This window comes from Spea bombifrons, chromosome 5 (assembly GCF_027358695.1).
Source record: "Spea bombifrons isolate aSpeBom1 chromosome 5, aSpeBom1.2.pri, whole genome shotgun sequence".
Taxonomy (NCBI): Eukaryota; Metazoa; Chordata; class Amphibia; order Anura; family Pelobatidae; genus Spea; species Spea bombifrons.
In genome coordinates, this window is record NC_071091.1 from 17,717,144 (window position 1) to 17,738,939 (window position 21,796).

Sequence of the window (21,796 nt, forward strand, 5' to 3'; positions counted from 1 at the left end):
GGACAGGTATAACATTACTTGCACAATTATATGAATGACCATAACAGGTGGCACATTTCATTTTTTTCTATAGAATAAGTAATCCCGCAAAGTCTTTAGTATGTATTCTTCATTAATATTGAAGACTGGAAACTGAAAATATCTCAATCAGCAAATAATTTAGCTGTACAAAAAAATTGAAATTATGTTGAGGCTGATTACGTTTGGTAACTTAAAGAGTGTGGAAATGCCATAGAAATAGACATAGTCTTGTCTACTATATGCTTTAAGTTATCAGAAGGTGCTCCTTTGCTGTTGAATCTCACTTAAAATACTCAAAATTCTCCTTTTTCGTATACTTGAGGAGGTAGGGCATATTATATGCTTTTAAAAATAATTTAGCTGTACAAAAAAATTGAAATTATGTTGAGGCTGATTACGTTTGGTAACTTAGTTGGTAAACCTAGAAAGCCACATGGTCTTCATGGGACTCTTGATTCTTGTGCCTCTGACTCCATCGATGGCCCTGGAGTCAACAAAGTGGCATTTCATGCCCACCAAAGATCTTTACATTGCCCTTTTAACACGTAAGGCATATTCTCACCCCTACTTACACTAACTACCCCACTGTACCAATGACCTATCCTACTCCTCACATTATAGGAAAGGAAAGGCCACTTGCCCAATACTGTCCCCATGGATAGCGGTTATTGGGTGAATTCACTAAGAGGCAAAATACCTGAGAGGAAAATCCAATGAAAATATGAATGTTTCTTCACAGAGTCTCGTTCCGTATCTAATGAACATACCCTGTATCATAAAACAGGAGTTCTCAGTCTTTGGCTTCTTAACCCCTTTAGAAATCTACCTCAACAACTGTGAGGCTTCATCCTGACTCAATTTTATACACTGTAACTAAAATGTCTACCGAGATGAGTGATTATCCTCTGGAAGCGCCTGAAGCTGCGTATACTCAATACAAAGATATATTCCTAATACCAGAATGTATCATGGGAAAGATGCATCCATGGATGAGAGGTTGTAAAGAGGTACTGGAGCGTAAAAACGCTGTTAGAAGCTAAGCATTAGGCTCAATAAAATAGCCACCTATCTAGGGACCCTGTTTCAATGTGGTGTTTTCAGCATAAAAAAAAAAAAACATTTCAGTGACTAAAATAAAAAATACACACATGCACAAAACAACTAAAAAAAGTGTTCGTGAATAATGTGATTTTGTGTTGGTGTAATTACCACACTCACTATGTGCTACATGTTTAGGATATAATGGTAAAATAATATGAATTTAACACAAGGTCATGATCTGTTGTGAAAATTATAGTTTTTTTTCTTAGGATCTTATTAGCAGAGTGTGGAAATGCCATAGAAATAGACATAGTCTTGTCTACTATATGTTTAAGTTATCAGAAGGTGTTCCTATGCTGTTGAGTCTCACTTAAAATACTCAAAATTCCCCTTTTTAGTATACTTGAGGAGGTAGGGCATATTATATGTTTTTAAAAATAATTATTAATGGGTAAAGTTTAACCGGTAAACTTTCTTACACATTAACCATTTAGAAGCCATTTTGTTTGTCATTACTCTTGGAATTTTCGAAATATTCTACTAATCGCACATCTGCCAAAAACCAAGCACTGAGCTAAAACATTGTATCCTACCATGTAAAACAATAAAACAAATCAAATGATAGTAAACATTATAGTTCACACTTATCAGTTAAATGATGTAATGTTTTATCTCGGTTTGCTCACACTACATCTAAATGTCCTCTTACCTAGTTAAGTCTCCCGGATTTACAGTAACTAAATATTATGTAAATCTATAAAAGTACATTAACTTGTGCCTTTTATGAATTTTGTTCAGTGGCGAGACACTTTAATGATACCCTGTTTCAAATGGCTGTTGTTAAAATAAAAGCCAAGACTGAAATAGAGAAAAAAAAATGTCTAATAAGAGTAGAAATGAAGCTAATGTATTTCTTTCTATTGACATGGCCAGTTTGACACCTGGCAGTGCACCTTGCAGAAGGCTTATTTACCCAGTGCTTCTTATCAGCGAGCTGACCTGGTTTCTACTGTGATCACCCTTCAAAGATCAAAGCAGGATTAATGTAATTGCTCAACGCCTAACACGGCACATCTCATAGCGCCTGTGACTTATGTCCAATAAAGAATGTATGGCATCGGCTAATGGTGACCAGCGGGGGAACTGAAACCCGGAGTGGCAATTACGTAAGATCACTTGCTTTATGCGAGATGTCGTTTGAAAATATGTGGTCAAAGGGGTATATTTACAAAAGGCTTATTCCGAGGGCAACAACAAATTATCTTTCTGGGAGCATTTAATAGTGACAAATTGACTGCATTATCTGATTGAATAAAACATCGTATGTTAAAAGAAAACACACACACACAAAAAACAAACAAATAAGAAACAAAGTTTAATTTAGACCAATATTTTTTATTTTCATGATAACGAAGGCAATATTATATCAATATGGGCAGCTTGGAGGAGAGAAGAAAAAGAGGAGATATGATAGAAACATTTAAATACTTAAAGGGATTTAACAAAGTACCGGATGGAAGTTTATTTCTAAGGAAGGGAAGTGTTAGAACAAGAAAAAGGGGGTCAAAGGCTTAGATCTCATGTAAGGAAGTTTGTCTTTACAAATAGGGTGGTAGATAAGAGGAAGAGGCTTCAAGTAGAGGTGGTAGAGGAATTTAAATATACATGGCATACGCAGATGGCTATTCTAAATCTCCCTGCTCAGAAGGGTCTCATGCTTGAGCTGGAATCGTTACAGAAAAAAATCAGCATTATTAGCATATTAGGTTTGTGACTCAAATTTCCCCTGCACAATGGAACTAACAATGTTTCTGCCTCTTGTGAGCCTCATCAGTCAGACACAGTGAATATACTTCTTAACCACCTTGAGCAAGGAGATCCATGTCTATACTCGCCTTTTGTGGGCCATCCTTAATATACAGGAATGGAATGGGGATATATATATATATATAGTATAAATGTGTATTTACATATATATATACATATATTAGAAAGCAACCTTTCTAATGATGGGAATATGATGGGAGCAAGTATCTTTACTATCTTTACTTCCTGTTGTCACGATCTGTGTGTTTAATCCTCCCCATTAAGTTATCTCTCCCCTATTGTTAAGATGGTAATTGTTGCTGAGGAGCCTTTGTAAGTGGGTAGCGAGGAGAAGAACCTGAAAATTGATTCGTTCCTGTTAGTTCTGATGCATTAAAACAATGATTTCCGCTTCTTTCAGAGAATATTTCAAACTAAATATGTCCAAAACAATTCCACTTACTAACAATAAAAAGGCACAGGCTATAAGGTAGTTTTGATAAATGTATAAAAAGAGCTGAGACAGCCTCCATGTAATGCGGTTTCATAAAAGTCATAAAAGTGAGCACTTTGGAAGAATTTGTTTCTGTACGGGACATACTGATTCCCGACCTTCACAACATTTTTAACTTTTTTACATGGAATCAAAATTGGAAGATAATCCATGTTAAAAGTCGCAGGGCTGCTTGAAAACACCTTGTTGGCAGCAGGATTAAGGTCTGGATAAATCCCAGGGGCAGGGTAGCTTTGACTTCTATATTTTATTTTGTTTTTTTGGATAACATTTTGTGGAATTTATCTCCACTGAGTTTGCATCATCTGCCTTGCATACAGCGGAGAGGCAAGTTTCATGTCCACTTCTACATGGGTCAACTTGGGTAGACTGACCAGATTTTCTTATATGTAATTATATCAGTAAATTTGAAACCAAACATAGATGTAGAAGATTTTTGTGGCAAGCTTTCCCTAAACTACATGGTCTAATTATTGGAACATTTAACAACTGCCTTAATCTGTATTGTTGCCCACTCTCAGTCCCACACCTTTTCATTGATACTAATTCCTAAAGTGCTATACAGCCCGTACCTTACTGCCCAGCCCCCGACACAGTATCTGAAAGTATTCCCATGCAGAAAAAGCAATATTTACACCAACGATACAAACAGCAAACTACTCTGCCGTGACAACAATGTTACCGGGAAATTTGTTCAGGTAGAGTAGTGCAGTTGTGTTCAAAGCTCCCAGCCTTAGCCCCCTAAACCGGAACCCAGGGCTCAGTGTATTGTAGTGACCTAATGTACATTGATGCATCTTTGTATTGAAATATAATTAGCTGGTTGCACGCTAATGTCCCTGCCTATTCCTGAAAAATAGAACAGATGTGTCACTGTTCCTGAGTCCTACATTTTATTTATTTTTTTAATGGTGTTTACGAACTTAAAGTAAGGAATAAGGGCATGACTTAGGAGCCAGGACTGTGAGTGCTGGTACACTGTCATTCACGGAATGCCCGATCACGGGATGGGGCATTCCCTTCCAGTAGTTATCACTACTGACACCCACTGGAAGTTAACTTGAGGACAAGAGAGCTTCAACATTGTTTGGGAGCTCAGTGATGCCACCATGACATCACTGGCATAAAAAAGAGAACACCCCTCAAACAAAAAAAAATGAAAATAATAAAATCAAAAATATATTTTGTTCTAAAAAAGTGCCCTTTAGCCTTTCCACCATAAGTAAAAAAAAAAAATGTTTAAAAAAATACTACCCTCATGTCAATAGTATTAAAAAATATGTAATATCTGGTAATATGTAAAGCATGGGTGTGGTCCTCTGGGACATAAAAAATATGTGTATGGGGTATGACTGTATATATATGTAAATATGTATATGGGGTACAATATGTATACATTGGGTCATTGTTCAGCTGTTGCACTTATGCTACAGAAACAAATGTAAGCAAGATTACAAAAATTAGCCTTTTCTATTTTACAAATAGAAAACAAATAACTATCATGTTTTTTTATATTTATATTATTTTAAAAGAAGGCTGTGCTCCTCGATGAACAAAATCTGAAAAAAGGGAGTCATGCTTTAACAAACATATGGTGAAAGTGGCACCTTTGGTTATGAAAACCCCCAAGACGGAGTGGGTTAAATAAGGGTGGAATATATTTGTCCTTACCCGTATTTAGCTATGGGGTGGAAATTCTTAATACTCTCACTCAGGGTTGCTTGGTACCCTCAAGAAAAAACAATGTATACCCCAAATGTTCCTTACATTCTGCGCGCTTTATTGCCTAGTATTATATATATTAATGTATTAAAGCTACATTTAGCTTTTGCTTTTTTGTTTACCAATCAGCATTATTGTCTTGAAGATATCTAAAAAAGTTTACATTTTAAGTATCCCAGGAAGCTGCAGCGTGAAAGTGGTGTTACAAGCATATCTAGCAAATTTCCTGTCTAGACGTTCTCTCTCTCTTCTCTTCGCCAGCCTTCACAAAGGCTGCCTGAGCCAATCAAGTCCAATCAATAACATAACAAAAGGTGAGGAATATCTTAATGGAGAGGAATAAGGATGTTGATCCTGACAACAGGAAGTTAAGATGGGTGGTCCCATGGCGTAAACATTACGTGGTTTCGTAATATTGTTCATTTCGGATCATGAGATCCCACATTGTTCGGTCAACACTGTGGGATCTCATGATCTGCATTATTATTCCTCCTGATTAAGTTACCTATCTCCAAGTGTTACGTTTCTAACTGATTAGCTAATGCTGGCCTGCCAAATTAAACTACAGATCACAGCTTCGGTGGGCTTAGTTTGTAAACTAAATATCTCCACAACGTTGGTACCAAACAGCATAGTTAATAGTAGTTTTAATAAAGATTTCATGGTGTTCTCAAGAACGTATTCAGGCCTAGGCCAACTTGGCTTCTGACGGCAGGTCCAGGGGGCTGTGGTCCCCTTGCTGCATAAAAGGGATCCTCAGGTTCCCTGCAATGCCACAATTCAATGGACCAGTTACAAAGGCGATCACTGATCTGCCCACCAGCCCATTAACCCTGATAGTCCTTTATAATTGCCTTTTATTCAGGGTCGACCGGTGGCGCTACCCTGGGCACTAAATTCATCATAGGGTTTCATTTATAAATTGAGTGGGGTAAGTTGTATTGGTACACAAACACATGTAGTAGCATGATGACTTTGTTTGCAGTTATATATTTTTTTTCACTATGAGTTTTGGAAATAAGCATACTTTACCTTTAAGGGGAAACAGACATTTCACAAGATTTGTCATTTTTTTCATCTTGCAAAAATGTGTAATTTGTCTCAAATTACAGATTCGGCCGATTCATAGTAAAACTACAAGGTCCAAGAGATCCTAACTTGATAGATAAGATTAGAATTCAAACAAACTGTAGTCTTTACTTGAAAAATTAGCATCTCCTACTGACACTCCTTCATCTTAAACATGACTTGAAAGGGAGGCTTCTGCCACTTTATAGCATATAGAGTTTCTGCCTCCAGGGGTTAAACATAAAAAAAAAGTCTGTCCCACAAAAATAAGAAAACAGCCAAAGTGATTACCCGATCGATTCTACTATGACAATCACCATGGCTTATGGAATTATTTGAAAGTCTGGTAATATTTTAACTTTTTAAATGCCAGAAGGGTGGTACGCACTGTGAATCCAATGCATTACTCGTCCCCTCTGGCACTTACAAAGTTAATTCCGCTTGTTTCCACCCAGTTTTTCAGATGCATGACTTTGAGAATTAAACCTCAAAGGCTTCATGAATTAAACCTCTGGGTGTTTTCAGTTTCACAGGAACAAGGTAGGGACAGAAGTGACAAAAAAAAGTTACACTTCAATTTATAGAAAATGTAGCATTTTTAATACTTGTTTATCTATTGTTAATAAGTTGTTGATATATGTCCATGGCAATGATTTAATTAATAACCCTAATTAAATGCTTGGTTTATTGGTCAATGTTTGATCGTACACTGTGGCTGCATGTCATATAAATATAAGTGTCTGAAATCTTGCTGTGCTTTGGCCTAGCCCAACAGGGAAGCGTGATAACGGTGTATATCAAGTCTTCCAAACTTTAAAACAAACATCTCTCAAAGGCAGGGGCGTAACTAGAAACCTCAGGGCCCCGGTGCGAGAATCTGTTTAGGGCCCCCCCAACCCATCTATCCCTTTCTCACGATCTACCCTCTCCCTCCCTACCCCCCCTTCTCACGATCTACCCTCTCCCTCCCTACCCCCCCTTCTCACGATCTACCCACTCCCTCCCTACCCCCCTTCTCACGATCTACCCACTCCCTCCCTACCCCCTTCTCACGATCTACCCACTCCCTCCATACCCCCCCCTTCTCACGATCTACCCACTCCCTCCCTACCCCCCCTTCTCATGATCTACCCACTCCCTACCCCCCCTTCTCACGATCTACCCACTCCCTCCCTACCCCCCCTTCTCACAATCTACCCACTCCCTCCCTACCCCCCCTTCTCACGATCTACCCACTCCCTCCCTGCCCCCCCTTCTCACGATCTACCCACTCCCTCCCTACCCCCCCATTTGTAGGTCATTTACTGTCAACTCCTGTGTTGGGAGCGTGAGGCGTTTGTCTCGGGTGTCGGCGCTTCACTGCTGAGCGCCGGCATATGACGTCTCATATGACGCCTCACGCTCCCAACACTGCACTCTGGGCAGCGGCGGTGGGGAGCGGAGGCATCCTGGATTTCTGTCAGTCAGGGGGGCCCAAGAGTTGCCGAGCGGTTGTTTTCAGCAACCGCTCGGCACCCCTTGGGCCTCCCTGACTGGCAGAACTCCAGGGCCCAGTCGCAGTCGCGACCCCTGCGACCCCGGTAGTTCCGCCACTGCTCAAAGGCCATTTATTAAAGAGAACAAGAAATTGGACTTTCAAATATAAGCTATGTACAATGATATACCTCCCAGGGCATCTCCAATCACCCACAGGTGGTCCCAGGTGGACAGACTGCTACCTCTGTCAGTATATGCCATATCCTACATCAACTTGACTTGAATGAGCCAAAACCAATGGGCCAAAATGGTTCATATTCCAGGTTTGTTGTTTGTAAAAAAGAAGGAGGCAGACGTATATCAAACAATTTCACTTTAATGTTGTCTACAGTTTAAAATAACCAGAAATAATATAAAATCATGCAGCCATCTTACGTTAATTTACGTTCATTTCTATCAAAACCAAGGGACATTGTGGGAAACTGAACAGAAGTAACAGTAACACCAAGCTAATTAACTCTGCCTTACGGAAAACTTTATGGGAGATATTTCCCTGAGATACCTAGAGAATTAGTATTTTTCGCTGATACATCTGACTAAATGATCACTACCCATATGCTTTTGTTGTAACCTTTTTCCAAGAATGAACTTTATGGTATGTCGTAGAGAAATGTTACGCAATATCCTCAGAAGGGTCTTTTTTTTACTGAATCCATGATCCTGCCTGATTATGGTGGGCATTGCCGAAGCTCTAAGCGGCTTACATGGCAACCAGGTTGATAATAACTTAATTGCCGCTGCAAAGCATGGTACCATTTGCAGCATGTGAAAGAGAATTGACATAATGGGGCTTATTTAAAGGCAAAATGTGGGGTAATTATGTGTCAAGATTGCCTCACAATTATCAAAAAATCCATTAGTTTATAGTTTTGCTGTTCTTTCTCTTTTTTTTTTTTTATTAAACAAAAAGCAATAGTTTTGTTTTAGGGATTGCCAGAATGTTACCTTTAGAAATAACCCATTACTAGTGTCATTAAAAAAAGAAAAGCTAAAATATACTTTATGTTTATGTCTTTAAAAAAAAATAATGTTACCCTTTTCTCTGTCCTGTATGATGTACACGTATAAAAGCATATAGTAATACCTTATTTTGTTAGACATTAAAGTTTAAGCAGAGGATTTGGATTGTTAGAATTACTTTATTACTTTATTTTGAATAATTCAATTCTTTATCCTACCAAGCAGGGATGGTTCTGGGTAACCTGCGCTACAGCATGGATAAATCTATTTCAATCACTTCTGTCTTGAATTTTATTTAAAACCAGATGCCCCATCACATGACTGCACTGGCAGAATTACCATTCAGCTGAATAACAGAGAGGACCCTCAGCGTGCACATAAACGTGATGTGATGTCTCTACGCAGACGCATTGCTGCGCATGTCCCTATCCAGGAGATCACCACTGAGCAGTGCTGGATTCTCGCACAAGGCAAGCCTTGGCAAGGATAATACACACAATAGAAGAGTGTGTCTGTGTACTGTATGGGTGAGGCTACTACAGCATCAACTGTATTGATCAACAAAGTTGGCAGTGCCTACTCTCCATATCATTCTGATAATACCATGCCCCATTGGAATGGGTGGGGCCAATGGCGCCACCTGCTCCCTTCTTGCAGGAGAACCTCACTGGGTTGACCTATTATACAGCATAGTGAAGTCATGGAGCCCTTCCCCTAACAGCTTGCTACAGACACACATTCACACGACTGTGCTGTGCGCCCACCTCCCAGGGCAGACTGGCTCTGTGTAACATGTTATACTTAAGAAGTGAGGCCGCCTCATATCTTCCATGCAATCACCTGGGTTAGTAAACATGTAAGGCTGCTTACATTCGTGTAGTGGTGTATTTTGGAAGCTGGCAGCAGGTATCATCCTTGCTGTTGATCACCGCACAGCTGGATCACAATGGCGGAGCCCCCTCCTACAGAGTAAATACAAGGAGAGCTTATAATTTGATCATAATGAGGGTAGAGCCCTCATAGATAGCCCTATATACATGACAAAATAGGTAACTTAATGGAAATATTGTAAAATGTAAATTCTGTTATTTTTGAGATTAAATCATTATCAGAGAGAAATAAGATGTTTTTTCTTTCTTTATTGGTAAAGGGTAATTGAATTGAATTTTTTTTTCTGTTAATATACTTGTGTCTGGCAGTTTGCTGTACAGAGACAGAAAATGTTACTGTGTCTTAAACATTTTTTTAAAAGTTTCAGCAAGAATTTGAAATTCATTAGTATAGTTTTTAATACACTGGTATCACACGCCAGGTTATGCCAAACAAATAAGGTGCAAAAGTACAAAGTACATGATCAAACTCATGGGATAGTTTGTACGTGGACTGCAGATACATTTTTTTGTAGTCCAAGAGGAAAAGCAACAAGCCAATGGTACCTTAGGAACATAGAATTCAACAGCAGATAAGAACCATTCGGCCCATCTAGTCTGCCCACTTTTCCTGATGTAAAGACCTTAATCAGTCCTTGTTTTTATCTTAGAGTCATAAGCCTGTGCCACGCATGTTTAAATTACCTCATCATATAGTCATCATGCAAGACTCAAGTAGTGTGTGTTTGTAAGGTCACAGTTATGCCAGTTATTGGTGAAATACAGAATTTAATGAAGAACTGTTAGATTTGGTATCTGGACACATGCTGATAATCACAGAGGAAATAAAAATTGCTGGCATTATGTTTTTCAAGTGACATTTGAAAACTGACATATCAGTGGCTCAGACAGAAAATCATGTCTGTAGGACTGTGGGCTGCAATGTTTACTATCAATAAACAAACCTTTGGCTTCGCCAATGAATCAATACCAACAGCCCTGCATTATATTTTTATCACGCGCAATCTTGTTGCTTTGTTAATTTACATCAACAGTTTGATTCATAAACCTAGGACAACTGGAAATGTCAGCTGCTAGGGTTTCCTACCATAATGCTCAGGCGCCGTTAATTTCAAACTATTTTGGTATTATTATTGTACATTACATTGCTTTGACTTAAGGGTGTCTAGATAACCTGGGGGATGATACATGCTGTGGTCTAGGACTCCCATCTTATCCAGTTAGCTTAGCCATGTGTAACTTACTAACTTGAATATAACCCTTTTTTCACACGTTCAGAACTGAGCCAATTTGCTCGCAGAGGCAGGAGCTCAATGATGCGGTAATAGTGCGGTTGCTCACACATTGTGTGAACTGCTATGGAGACAGGCTCAGGGAAAGGCAAGCATATGTTATAGTGAGTGTGTGTCAGTGTAGGTGGGTGTTAGTTACAGGGGCAAGGGGGTCACTTGGCTTTAGTGACAGATTTGTGGTAACCTATATTTGGGCAAATATATTTAGCTTTATTCTCTAATTTATTTAACATCAAGTAACATATTGAAATATATTGTTTTGAGTTTTAAAATGGTTATAGTATTAGATAATGAAATTATCTAGCTCTGTTGTCTACTAGACCAATCTACTAGAGACCCTGGTGCCTCATCACAATGCCTTGTAGTAAACAGTAGTATGCTTTTTCAGAGGACACTATGGAAATCCAAGTCTGTGGAGTAAAGGATTGAGCAGCATTTTGTTAACACTGCCATAAAGAATTTGCTCAATGCCTAGTTTAGGGAAAGTCACCCAAAACATCACATGAATGACAACAATGGCAACTTTAGATCTGCAGATAAAGGTCATTTATTGTACCAAATTAAACAAAATCACTTTTCCTTCAATGTTAAACTACATCCCTGTATACAGCACTAGATTGAATCTCAAAGAAAAATATGTATTTCTTTTCCATGGGAATTCCCACTCAAGCAGTTTAAATTTAGGTTAAGTTATAACATCTTTAACAATGTCACCATTTTGCAGATACTGTGTCTACTGGCTCAAAAAGCCAACATCAGCACAGTGTTCTTTCCAAAAACCACTAGTGTTTAAATTCATTAAATACCAGTTACTATGTTTAAAATGCAGAAAAGAATGGCGTACAGATGTCACTCATCACATGCCTAATATTCACCAAAAATGAATGATCTATGGAGAGCCAAACAAAAGACAATGATAATAAAAAGAAACTATTCTGCATCTGTTTTATAAATATGTTAAGGATTTCTAAGAAATATTCAAGTAACTATGCATAGGAAATTCTCTCCACAAAAATGCTTATATTTGGGATCTTCAGGAATTCAGAATAATTGTATAATAAAAAGTCAAACTGCCATGTCTATACATCTAGTACATATGAAGATAATATACACAAAATATTCAAGTGAACATTTCAAATATAAAAGGATTGTAGGCCATATTTATAAAGAACATTCCTTTGGTTTCTACATTGAAAGCTTCCCATTTAGACACTTGCTCTTCACACTTGTATGTCATTGTATATATAATGAAAATGAAAATGGAATGTATCAAATTAAGCACACTGTTTTTTTAATATGAGGTTCTGAGGAAGTTTTCCAAACACACTTCAAGACTTAATTAAACAAATTGCAAAATATTTTACTATTAAGGACTACAGAAAAGAGAAAATGTTGATTATTTCATAAACCAAATCACTGACACCCTCTTCCATGCTAGATTTTTTTTTCATTATTATTCTCATAGGTTGCTTATGGTCACAGTAGGCGAGGAGTCTTCTTTTACCAAGGAGGTAGAGAGAGGGTCGTATCAAGGCTTTGTGGATCCGATATGTCAATGTCTACCAAATTGTACCAAATTACAAAGAACCCTGTCATGCAAAGCACTTCCATGTCTAAAACTGACCTCTAGATCTCAATTTGGACTAAAATTCTCATCAGGCTCACAATTAAGAAGTTCGTTCTGTGTGGGTTGAAGGCAGAATCTATACTGTGGGAAGAGCTCAACATTTTTGTTTACTTGTTTGGAATTGGAATATTAGAAAACTTGATTTATCATATTTCAATGTTGTGAAATAGATTTCTTATTTAATAGATTTTAGTTTTTATAAAATGCACTTTGTCCAGTCTACTACAAGTCTTTCCCTTACCTGATTGCAGCTTTAAGCTATCACCACCTCAGCTTTATTTAAACATGGTTTATAAAAAAAAAGTTATTTTATGACCTCTGCCACAAACCAATACCACAATGTTGTAAATGAACAAGGGGCAGCACCTCAATATCACGAGATTCCCTGTAATGGCAACTTCTTTGTTCTGCAACAATGTATTTTTAATTGAACAATATTTTTTTTTAAAGTAATCTTTTTTTAATTCAATGCTACACTCTCCCTCACCATAGAGCTTTGTTGATATATATATATATATATATATATATATATATATATATATATATATATATGTGTGTGTGTGACTTACCCTTTAAATCTGACTGCTTTCTGTTTCACCATCTTCTCTGTATCTATAGTCAGATCTCTTGTGTGAAGTAGGGAAAACCACATTATCTTCTACTTATCCTTTTCTCGTCCACAATCAGTTGGGGAGCAGTTAGTTGCTTTATTTTTTAACCCCTACACAAACCCTTGGAAAAAATTGTATATGATGGAAGAGCTGGCGACAGTAAAACTGATTTGCTATTATTGATTTTTGTGATTTTTTTTTTCTAGCAGAGAATCCAACCCTAACATCCATTAGAGGTGCTCTGAGTAGGATAGCAACATGGAATACTGATAACCTGCTCAGGAGGATTTCCAGCTCTGAGCCCAGTATTTTATGTACATTGGTCCAGCTACTGTGCATTTCTCCAATGTACCCTCATGTTATCTGCATAATAAGGTGACTAGGAGAGTCTAAAATTAAATAAAAAAATATAAAATATAGAAACCAGTACATTTGTTTTAGAAACCTACACACGTGTATACATATATATATATATATATATATATATATATATATATATATATATATATACACTCTCACACACACACACCACACACACACAATTTGAATAGCTTTCAAGCTAGAAAATGGAAATGTGGCTCCTGCCCTCTATTTCAGCTTCAGCGTCCTGGCAACAGAGCAATTTTCTATCATCAAGGATAAATGGCATCGAACAGTACATTCTGATAAAAAGAGAGAAAGGGAAAAAAAAGAGCTTTAGCCAAAGAAGCCCATGATTGCTGCCCTTCCTGTCTGTCATCCCTTTACAAAATCCTCTCCTCAAAACCTGAGCTGCATGCTGTCAGAGCTAATAATGTCTTCTGGAGAGAAAAGGGGAAAACAGCATTCATGCACAATGTTCCCATTTATTTAAGAGAGTGCTTATTTAAAAATTGCAAATATCTTTGTTTGGTTCACTGCAAATTAAAACCAAGATCTAGGAAGTTACATGATGCAGCAATTATCAATGTCACATCACAGCTTCCAAGTGACATGTCACTTCTCTACCTGTTATGGTCTAGGAAGGAGCTCTGTGAAGAATACAATATGTCCCAGCATTGTGGATTACTAGCACGCGTGGAAGATGTTTTTTTTTATATATATATACATACATACATGACATAGTCATGTTATTCAGTTTCTGATTTGTTCCTAAACCTTAATAAATTACTATTAAGTAATGTATTAACATAAATGTACTAAATACTCATTAACATAAAATATATATTATTATTTATGATAAAAATATGTGATATGTCCCTGGCTATATTCGCTTATTTAATGGCCTTTAGCAAGCAAGGCCAGACAGGTATTTCTGGCTTTCTATAAATATTATAAACACAATATTTCAAAAATAGTTTCAATGCATAGACCATATCTATCATCTAACATCATTATCCCTCGCGTATATAATGTGTCAATAAATAGTACAAATATTATTTGTATTATTCATTTTAATAAGTTATATACCAAGCCTAAAATAAAAAAATGAAATTAATACACTTTTTATTACACTGTTATATAGTGTTATATAGTGTTATATATATTTATATACACACATCTATATATATATATATATATATATATATATAAACACTATATATATATAGATAAACACTATATCATATATACACATGCTATGCGAATTGTGTATTATAATAATATATTTCAACCATATTATTTTATATATGTACTCACACCATCTATATTTCTATGATTCAGCTCACAATACTCAGTGCACATGTTCTTCTGGGAAGATTAATGATCTCGCACTAGTATTTTCAAACAATCTATGCAGTCAATTAATAATTGCAATCAACACAGTGCTGAGAATAAGCAATCAGAGACTGCTGCTGCCGCTGGTGATGTTTCCTGAGAAATAAAGCAGAAGCCCTGCGCTAATCTGACGATATCCTTCTCCCTCCCAGGTACCGCTTTATCGCGTTATAATACATAGCAATAGATCATAGGCAAACCTCACTGTACCAGAGTGTTAATTGTGCGGAAAAGACGATTACGTGAGGAGTGAAATCGTCTAGGAAATTGTAAGAACCACAAGAGTCATTTTTAAATGTAATTAAGGTATAGCCTTTTGAACTAAATACCAGGGTCATTTAACAATATTGGAAATACATTTTAAACTGCGATCGGATAAATAATGGCAAAAAGTATCGCTAATTCTGGGGCTAGAAGCTGAGATATATATATATATATATATATATATATATATATATATATATATATATATATATATATATATATATATATATATATATATTACACTGATTATATAAAATTTGAATAATATGATCATTTTAATTTGAACAATCCAGTGGGTATACTCGACCTGGTTTATAATTAATTACAGTCTAGAAGGTTAGTAATCTCTGTTTTCTATATTCTTCATTATTATTGCTTTTTATCTTCTTCAATTTTTAGAAGATATGATGACGTTCGGAGGCTTCAGTGAACCTCATTTTGGTTCACTAATATAAAACCAGACAAGGATGCCTATAAATTCAGATATATATGGAGGTATAAATAGACGGCTATTACCCACTGGTGGTGACAATAACATAGTAATTCCGTAATATTTGATTAATTACGGTAATAACGCGTTATCGGAGGCTTGTATGCATCCAGATCTCATCACATTCAGTCAGTGGGGAATACACATTAATAAACAGTTTGGGGAAAATGTGCTTGTAAAATAGTACCTAACATCATTCAATGACCAGACAATATCAACATGTGTGCAAAATGGGCAGGTTTCTGTGTTCATTGCAGTATTTTTGTGACATTACACAATACATCATATTACAGCCAATGTTCTCCTTCAAACAGAGCATCACCCATGACAAACCTTTACAGTAGGCCAAGTATGATCAGTGGATGCATTTGCCACGTATATAATTCGCTGTACTACATGAAGAAAAACTAATAAAGGTATAGGATCAACAAAAGTAACCATTTTCCTTAATTCACCCACCATTACCATAAAGTCACCCACATTTGTAATAAAAATCCATAAAGCATAAAATGACATCATGCTAATATAGGTTAAAAAAAACAGCTAAAACGCTTAACCCTTTGGGGTATGGAGCCCATCTGTCTTAGAATATCGTTCAAATGAATAACTGTCCTTCATCTCTAAACATATGAGGTAGGGGAATTACCCAGGGAACTGGAGAGGAGAGGGTTTCATTGTATGTATACACGATAAATAATGTTTATATTATATGTGATGTCTCATTTCCCTGGTCTTATAGTTAACTACACCTGCTCGAAGCCATTTATGTTGAATGTTATAAATAAACGGGTATTTACGCGCAAATAATATTTGTGTTTTTATATATTACACCACATTCTTCTTTCCAGAAATAATTCAGAATATATATATATATATATATATATCTATATATATATATCTAGATATATATAAAACACTTTCAATATATATATATATATATATATATATATATATATATATATATATTGTGTTATCCCTGTGCATCTGGATTTTTAAATAGCATTTTCTGGATAAGAGACTTTATTAAAGGAATATGTCGCTAGATTGCAGAGTCACAGCGAATTAAACACAATTTTATAATCCGAGTAAAGAGTTTCAGTAGGGAATCTAACCCAGATTTCAATTTTATTTGGATTTTATGGATATTTGTCACATTTCTGCATAGTATTTGCTACATGGCCCTAAGGTGGAGCAAATAATTGCTCTAATTTTAACAAGAGAAATGTGGAGGCATTTGAAGTGTTCTATAAATAAACCTGGGGTAAATAGAATGAAAAGGGGGCATCGTGATAATTTTCTAGCAATTAAAGCGTCTGATTTCACTTGCTAGAGAGCTGAAACAGACATTGATTTTTTCAAGGTTATTTTCTTCCATGACAAACGAATAGACAAGTTTGATTGAGGCGAGTGTGTTTTCTCTTTTTTTTTTCTTTTTTTTCCCAAAATTGCTTTAATACCTCGATTGTCGGCTGAAGGATTTTCAAGCATGTGTTCTAAGCAACTAACAAGCCACGGAAGCATAGTTAGAACATTTTCATGCAACAGATAGATGACAAAAAGTTTAGTTAAGTGATTTTTTTTAACTCGATAAATAATTCATTGATCTACAACCATATCATTAGTTTGTAAAGTTTAAGTGCCAAGGATCCTTTTCCCAAAACCGAGTCGTTTTAATTGCATTTTGTGATGTCTATTTATTTGAAGAGTTTGTATTAGATCACAGAATGACCATTTTGCCAGAAACAGGACAGAAAATCCATCTGCCATCTGAATGCATGATGTTCCAGTACAAAGAGTATTCCCAGTACACAACATCAAACCACACCATGCCAGGTTATTTGTTGCCTTCAACATGATGATGCTGCAATCAAAAGCCCATACTTCAATACTATTTGTAATTATTTGAGTTATGTTTTAACTGGGTTTGGATCTCTTCCACCTTTTGTATACATATGAAAGCTGAATTTTCATAATGATGCTGAAAATAAGATAGTATTATGGCTATTTTCATATTTCGAACGCAATATTAGCCCCTAGTCATAAATTAATTATTTTATTATTGTTATTATTATTATTATTATTATTATTATTATTATTGTAATTATCTTCACTTATTTGCTTACTTCTCTCACCAACTATATTGCTTTATAGAGATCTGAATTGAATCCACATCTATCAAACCTATGATATTCTGAAAGTATTTTTGTTTCTTTATAGTAATATCTAAAGTCACTGCAGCCTGATTGTCTGTTACAAAGGGCTGGGGTAATAATAGGCACTCTATACCTATGTTCTCCCCATCTTGGCCCTTTATAAGTCTTTCCTATTCATTGGCGTCTTAATAATAGTTTAGAGATGTAAGGAAGTTAATACAGTAATAACTAAGCATTGCTTGTGCAGCTATTCTAGAGGTAAGATTACAGTAACATGAGTAATTCTTAATAATATGTGGCAACACATCTAAATGTATTAAGTATTAAAATATTATCTGCACTAGCCCCATGCAAATGGACCAGGAAAGGGTATATAACTTTATAACAATAAGGCTTTTCTTGGAGTCCAAGTTACTTGTGGGGTAATTATTAGTTTTTTAAAGCGCCAACGTATACCGCAGCGCTTTAGAAATAGCAGAGAGCATATGAAACATATAGATGTTTAACCCTTGATAAAAAAAAACAAGTAGGGTCCTGTTTGAACATTCTTAAAATCTATAGGATTATGAACACAATCCCATTCAATTCTCTCCATGTTCATAATAAAATTGTTATTGTAGTTATTAGTTTTTGTAGTTATTACTAGTATTAATATCAATTATAAGATTGTTCTTATTCTTATTGAAAAATGCTTCTATTATTGCCTATAAGAGAACAGAATGTTTTGATGAGTTTTTTTCTTTTTTTTTTTTTTTCTTATAGTTTTAGAAGCCAAAAGGACTGGTGACAATTTCATATCATTAATATGAGTTATTACCATTCTAACTAGCATTGTGATCACTAGGTCCAATCATCACCCCGTGTTTTTGGTGTAACTACTACTACTGTTACTACTCCTCTCACCACTTTCACTGCTTGAACTACTAAATACTGTGTTGCATCCTAACATTACCAATACTACAGTTCCCGTACAGATTTATGTTATTTAGTTATTAAATCGAATCAGCTACACCAGAAGTATTATGTAACACTGTTATGGTCCTGTTGGCGTGCATATATTTTTACTATTGTGTTAGTTGTGTTATCATTGCTGCTTAACCCTTTCTGTACAAGAGTGCTGTGGATATATTTTATATAATATATATTTATAATATATATTTTATTCATGCTAAGTGCTATAGATATCTAAAATAACTATATACTGAAATATATCAATATCAAGTCTTGGGGGGTCGTGGTTTTAGGCTCAGTTACTGCTTTTTTGTTGTGTACCACAAATAAGGAAATCCAACCTGATCTATGTATAAACATCAACAAATGTGAAGTTTGGATCTCGTTGGAAGGCATTTAATTTGCAGTGTGCTACTTCCCGACTGTCATTTGAATAACAGGAAACATTAAGGGAAGGCTTGCTTGTAAATAAATGAGGGGGATAACAAACGAAATGGAATCATTTTTCTTGAATGGTGGAAGGGAGCTCCAAGGCATTATAGAGGGGTGGCATATGGCTGGTACCTAAAAATAGCACTGATTTCCTGTTGGTGTGTGTTCTGCTACAGAAGCAATTTCCTAGGGATAGTCAACCTCTGGCACTCAAGCTGCTGTGCACTGCAACCCTCATCATGCTCAGGCAACTGAGAGGGCATGACAGGGTTAGAGGCTACAGCTGACTGAGCATGATAGGATATCACAGGATTAGGGGATAGCACACATATATGAAACAAACAGTCCTCAAAGATGCATTGTGATTACAAACAATGATGTGGCTGATTTGGCGTCATGTGGGTGACAGTAGCTAAAGATATCTGAGGGAGGATATCAAACTATTTCTGCATTAGAAAGCAATCTGATCTCCCTCTTATGTATCTCACTAGCACTGGCTGATGACCAGGTGAGATATAGATGAGATATTCTGATGCAAACACATTGTAGGGTCATGCATTGCTTGTTATGGCCTGTTTATCCATTGTACACCACTGTGGAATATGATGGCGCTATGTAAACCAATCAATAAATACGGTAATAACATTGCAGAATGCAACCATGCAGTACTGCGGGTGGGCATCATTCTAGCACTGGACCTCTACAACACCAGTCATTCCAGTTTGTCTGAAATAATGAATGTTGTTGGCCTTCCCAGCAGTTACTGGTGACCATAACATTGATACTTAAACATGGCTTTCACGTTTCATTTCGTTTAAATGTGCCATAGTTCAGCATGCAAACAATATATTTAAAAAAAATATTCAAAATATAAATTAGATATAAAAAAAGATTAAATAAAATATTTCCAAAAATGTGGACAGATTTACATTGATTGCAAGTTATATTGCATCAAAGGATTAAACAGATCAAAACAATATTTGTCTCAAATATTTTAGACATCAATGTTTTTCCAACCTATTGACAACCTCCTATAAACCAGAGAGGTAGGTAGGCTTATGCCAATTATTAGCTTTTTTCTCTAGATTGAACGTCCTGAGCAGGGCCCTCCTCACGTGTTGTTTCTTTAAGTCAAATTGTTATGTTATATACTGCTAGTAATGTCTTGTCTACTCATTGTACAGCGCTACGGAATATGATGGCGCTATACAAAACAATAAATAATAATGATAATTAATACAAAGCAGATCCAGCACTGGGACCACTATAAAAGACTTTCAGACACCACTGGCAGGGAAAGTGTCAATGTGTACACTATAGAAACTCCTTAGAGTAACCCCTTGGGTGCCAGATCAATTTGTGTGCAGTACTTACTGCAAGAATACTGAACATAGGTCTGGTATTGGACACAGTCTTAAGGTGTAACTGATCTAACATAATACACACCTGTCTTCCCATCAATAATATCCTCCCTCCCTTGCCTCACATAGAAAGCTTCAGAAAAAAATCAGCCTGTTTTTGTCATGATAAAAAAAATTCAATAAAGGTCCACTCCTAAGGAGGAATTCACCCTCACAGCAGGGGAAAAAACACCCTACAACATCTGAACAATGGGAGGCTTTGAGAAACCTTCCAAGACATAGATGTCCAGTAATTAAACTAGAGAAGCCATGAGCCCCCGGCTATAAAGCTAAAGTTCAGCACCTTACATTTAGCCAAACACAAACACCCCCCCTCTTTATTTAATTCTGGTGCCACCAAAGACCCCAAAGCAGTTTCCAATCCCTAAAGGTGTGGCTCTCTACTGCTGGGGCTTCTCAAGGGTACAAGAAAAAGAAAAGAAAACAATAAATATTTACAACAAACTCCACTTCATTCAGTCAAGAGTCATTAACATCAGCCAATCAACATTGGAAAATGGTGGCTTAATGAAGACAGATTTCCCCTAATTAAAACTGGAAAATGAATTGAAGAAGAAACAATCAGTGAATCTCATTGCGACGTGAAAAATGTCACAAGACCCCGAGGGGTAAAAGCATATAATATATATAATTCTTCAATAGCTCATAGTATATATATATATATATATATATATATATATATATATATATATATATATATATACATATATCTATGTATATATACACACACACATATATATATATATACACACACACACACACACACACACACACATATATATATATATATATATATATATATATGTATATATATACACATATATATATATACACACACAACATACACACACATATATATATATGTGTGTGTGTGTGTGTATATATATACATATATATACATATATATATGTGCATATATATGTATATATATATATGTGTATATATATATCTTTATATATATATGTATATATATTTGTGTGAACAGTTTTGGAGAGAGTGTGTGAGAGAGAAAGAGCGTGTATAGATAGGGAGAGAAGAAAGAGTTTGTGTAGAGAAAGAGAGAGTGTGTGGATAGATTATAGAGACCAATAGATCAGATTAGATAGATAGATAGATGATAGATAGATAGATAGATAGATAGATAGATAGATAGATAGATAGATAGATAGATGGTAGATAGATAGATAGCTGATCGGATAAATTATAGAGAGAGAAAAAAAAGAGTGTGTATAGACAGATGGT

General features: G+C 35.9%; 1 long non-coding RNA gene across 2 annotated transcripts in view; it reads right to left on the reverse strand.

The window, feature by feature from the left end:
* Nucleotides 1–21,796, reverse strand: part of LOC128496567 (uncharacterized) — a 33,126-nt gene that overhangs the window by 435 nt on the left and 10,895 nt on the right. The window lies entirely within an intron of this gene.